We start from the raw sequence: 5147 nt of genomic DNA, 5'->3' as shown, positions 1-5147 counted from the left end.
TTAATCATGGAAAAATGTGGATTTGGGGTTACTTTTCTTAATCCGAAAATTGGAGATTTTCTTTTATCAGAGAAAACCAGGATCCCTGCTGACTACCTACTCACAGTTTACATCCCAGAGACTCTGGGACAGAGTTTCAGAACCTGTTTGACCTAAATCAGTTAAGTCTGATACTACATTCAACCAGGTTTATCTTAAACCAGTTTCAGCCATTTTGAAAGCAGTTTATACACACCAAATTTCTGTTCTGTAACAGGTTTCTGACCACTTAAACCGGTTTACAAGCTACTTCTGTGGCAGACAGTCCTGTCCTCCAGCCCCAGCCTGTTGCCAGTAACAGAGCTCAACAGGCTGAGCTGTTTTCAGCTTCCCTCAGAGGTCAATGTTTCCAGCCCCGAACCACTTTTGCTCCTCTCCTCTACCTCCTAGTTTGCTGGTACTTTTCAGCGTTGTGGTGGTTGATTTTCCTTCAGACTTTTATTGGCTGAATCTTTCCAAAGTTGAGCCTCACACACTGTGGTTTCCTGCTCTAGGCTCTTCCTATGTCTCTGCCTTCACTGTGGTTTGCAGCTGCCCTTAGTTTAGCATAATCAGCAACTTTCCCAGGCAACAGTCCACTCACTCTTCCTGGACGTTAAAGACTAAGTTAAATATGACTGGGCTAGCCACAGACCCCTGCACCCTCATCTTCCTATCACTTCCAGCTCTGTCCATCTATAGTGTCCTCCCTTGCTTGTTCCAAGGGCCTTATGGCTAAGGGCAAGCAAAACTTGAGGGCATCTGAACCCCAAGCCTCCAGGCTTGGGCCTGCAAGTAGGATGCTCACCAAAGGTTTTAGAAACATCTGAAGCCCCAGGTGCAGGTGGTGGATGCTTGCCAGTAGTAGGGCCACTTATGGTTCTGGACTCTTGGATTTGGAATTAGTTTTGGCTAATTTGGCCTTGGATACAAATGATGTATTTTTTAAAAATCTGCATTCTTGGATTGCTGCCTATCTAAGAACAACTCCGACTTTCCTCACAACACTCTCCATGCCTGGATTAACCTTCTCTTCCAGTGGACCAGACATATTTACCTCTTCCAGATCCCTCCCAGAGCTTTGCCTTCTGCTACCTGTTCCCTCCTGCTGCCCCCCACAAGCCTAACTGCCTGTCCCTGCTCCTGGGCTGTGAATAATGGAGATTGACTAGGAAACTCCCCAAGAAGTCCAGAACTGCAAGGCCCCATGAAATGTGTGAGAGGAAATCACAGTCACTGGATTCATTTCAGTTCTAATGAATTGGAGAAAGAGGTGGGGGGTATGTCATCACTGGGCCTCCACTTTACTTCCAGGTACAGATACTGGTGACACAGGAAAGGCAAAGGGAAAAGAAGACCCCTCCCCGCCCTTTCCCCTCCAAAGCTGAGAGCCTGCTGGGGCCAAAGTGCTTTTATGTGCATGCAGGAGAGAAGAAAAGTGTTACCAGTTCAAAAGAGAAACCCTTTGATCTTGACTTTGAATCCCTGACAGTTCCCAGCACTCCTCCACCCCTCCCACTGACCACCAGGATCCCATTCAGTTCTGTGGCACAGGGTTGGGATAAGCCTGAGAACCCCCCTCCTCTCTTTAATGACAGGGAACTGATCTGCATTAATTATCCTTAGGGTCTACCATCCCCAGAGCAGGAAACCAGCTACAGAAAGGGCTGAGATGGGACAAACCCAGGATTGAGAGCCAACCAGTCTCTCTTTAAGACTGGGTTGCAATGAGTCCTGCAGGCAGGGACTCTGAGCAAAGCTGTGGATGGAGGGCAGGGTGCAGGGGGCAAGTGCTGCAAGCCAGGAGGGCAGGGAGCCCAATAACACAGGTGCTGTGAGCATGGGAGGGGGAAATCAGAGACAGGGATGGGCCCAAACGGGCTTTCTCATCTCTGCTGTCCAAGGGTAGGACTGTCCTGTCTGAATGTTCCCTAGTGCATTGGCCAGCCTTAGTTTTAAATATTGCAAGCACTGGGACCTCCCTGCTGCCCCCTACCTTCTCCTAAGGGAGACAAATCCGCTGGCTCATTTCCTGGTCAGTAAAATTTTCCTGAAATTCAGCCAACATTTTGTGCTTGCCTTCATTTAATCTCCTTGCCCATCATCACACCCCTTTGGTCACCTTATTAGTTGCTCTTCCCTCCTTGATGTCCCCATGCTGGTCTGTCCCTCCCTCTAGTCCTCACTTCATGCAGCTAGACAGACTCTACTTAATCTTTTCCCATAAGTCAGTCATTGCGCCCTGAGCCTTTATCTTGCCCATGTCTAAACTCCTTCCAGTGTGCAGCTATCTCTGATAACCAAGTACCTGGATCTGAACACAGCAGTCCAGGTACAGGACAACAGACTGCATTCAGATTGACCTGTTCCAATTCCCGAACTGAGCAACTAGCCTGGAGCCAGATCAGTGAATGGCTCTAGGGGTGCTACAGAGAAGACTGGGCAATCATACAACATCCTACAGCCAAATCCCAAAACAAATGACCTCCTCCCTCCCCCCTGCAGCCCTGAACAATGCTGCAGTAAATCAGTGACTGATTTTCCCAGCCCACATGATGTCCACAGTTCCCTCTCTCCAGTCCTGTTGGGAAAGTTGGCTCTGCACTGAAGTGAAGTTGGTGGTAGGTACGTAGAGGAGAGGGATATCTTCTCACTTGGGGAAGATTGTTGAATGTATTCAAATGATATCCCCTCCCCCTGCCCATTTGGCCCTGTCAGAATCATCACATTCCAGGGACACAGCCAGAGAAAGCCCCACCTTTAACAAGAACCCAGCTCTGTGCCCTGAGGACACCCCTCCCCCTGTTTTAAACCAGCAGGGATAGTCACTATCTCTTTACCACCAGGTTGGAAATGCATCTGTTTCAGACCAGAAAGGCCTGAGTTTCAGTGTGGCCAACAACCCAGTACAAGAAACTGAGCCCAGCTTAGAGTCTTTACCACCTTGGCTCCTGAACTATGTCCTGCTGTGGACCAGTTAAAGCACAACAGGCAGGAAATCAGCTGCCAACAACAGCTAAACTACAAGGGACTCCATCACTTACCGCCAAAGGAAAACAGCCTCTGCAGAATCAATTCTGTTATATACCGGCAAACCCCAGAAACAGCAGGCTCATTGATTAACATGCAAGATGCACAGAATCATGGGGCCTGCTGGCTGGGGTTTCCCTGCCTCTCTGTCTTGTGAGTGCAGCTGAACAAATAAAACCAAAGAGTGGAAAGAGTATGAGAGCCATGTGCAAGGACTTAAGGGCGCTGAAATTCTCTTGGGAGAAAGCAACCCACTTCAGACCTGGCCAGGTTTTTAGGGACAGCAGAGCTGACCAGGTTGCCAGGAAGAAGAGTTGCAGTTTATGAACTAATTGGCCTGTTAAGCAGAAGTGGGCTTTACAGCTGCAGTTGGAAAGCAGGTTGGCAGAAACAGGAGGATATACTGGAGTGCTGATATGGCAGGAGTCCTGCTCCTCCTGTTGAAATCTTTTCTGCTATCCCTCTGGAAGTTTCTCCTGGAGTAAGGACAGGGTATTAAGTGAGCTGGAAGGAAGATGCAGGAGAAAACAAGAATGGAAAACAAGGGCTTTTGGGTGAGTGCCTTCACCCAAAGGGTGCACCCAAAAGGGGAAGATTCATTTTATGTTACTCAGAGATTTCAGGCCTCACAGTAAGGAAGTGAGGTGGGCCAATATAACCCCACTCGTGGAAAGGATGGGTGTGGCATACTTCTCAAACATCTCACGTTTCAAGATCCTTCACTCAATTTTAGTCCAAAGTTACTTAGAGTGCACCCCATGCACTCTATCCCTCAACATTATTCAACTCAGAAATACAGCATGAAACTGATGTGGCACAGAGGTGGTTATATAATAGGGAGGAATCCCAAAGTATTTTTCATTTTCCTGCACTAACAATCATCAAATCATTATGCATCCCTCCCTTTGGGTCTCTATCACCATCTCATTTCATCCTTGGAGTTTGGCAGGTTGAGAGGACTGGGGCAGCATCTGGGCCAGTGGAGCCCCAGACAGGAGGCAGATTAGGGACTAAATCAATCCAATCCTAGAGTGAAGAGATGGATAGTGACAACTGGAAATCACACAGTGCCTAAATCAGAAGCTGAAACAAAATAAATGTAGATACTAGAAATATTGAATCCTGGTTGAGGGTTGCCTGACCCCAGGATACATCTCCCCTATTACTGATAGCTGCGACATAGGCAGTGGTGAATGCTGGGCTTCCATCCCCAGACTGATCTGCTACAATTGTCGCTCTTCTACCACACAAATCAATCCACTGTGCACTGGGAAAACTCACCAGCATACTTTCAAGCCTTTCTGAGGCAGTGTGCCGTGTCTCTGGGAGATGAAATGTTTAAAATCTCAGCACATATTCAAACTTCCCTCAGCTGTTCCAGCCGAGCAGCTTAGACATTGGCTGTACATAGAACCAACCCAACAGCAAACAGTGCAGAAGGCTGCTAGTGAATCAACATCCTACTAAATTGACATACCATTCATTCCAGTGTTGCTCCTTTCAGACAAATTCTGATACTGCATGAGATAGATGTGGGAAGGCAGTGTGAAAGAGCCACAGAAAGTAAGAGGCCTTCAGGAAGGGCAGCAGAAGGCCTCACTTAGGCTCTAATTCAAAGGATGGGAAAGTCTTTGTGGGAGGCCAAAGCTTAGGTAAAGACAGAGGGAACAGGTTTGGGATGTCAGGGTTCCAGGAAAGTAATAGAGACCAGGGAAAGTAATAGAGACCACAGGGTTTTGTTGGCATGACTCAGGCTTCAGAGTGTCCTTGGGACAACTTTTATTGTAAAGGCTGGGAGATAAAGGAAAAAAGGACCTAGGGTCATCTTGTGTACAGAGCTTCATGGAAGGCCTGAAGAATGAAATATGTCTGCTATACTGGGAAGGGTCTGAGGAGGAGGATTCTAGGGCCAAGAAACTAAACTATAGGGAGGGAACTAAAATAGGGAAGAACTTGGTGTGGAGGGAAAAGGTGTTGAATGCATGAAAATATGGCACTATTCTTTCAGGTAGTGATGATTGTCTCGTGACATTGCAGAGTTGCAGTCCGGCAGCCTGTATGTATGCAATTATTTAAACTTCTCAGAGCTCTTTGTTTTT

Source organism: Gavialis gangeticus, unplaced genomic scaffold (assembly GCF_001723915.1).
Source record: "Gavialis gangeticus isolate Ggan-Ray unplaced genomic scaffold, GavGan_comp1, whole genome shotgun sequence".
Lineage (NCBI taxonomy): Eukaryota > Metazoa > Chordata > Crocodylia > Gavialidae > Gavialis > Gavialis gangeticus.
Note: the sequence above shows the minus strand (reverse complement) of the source record.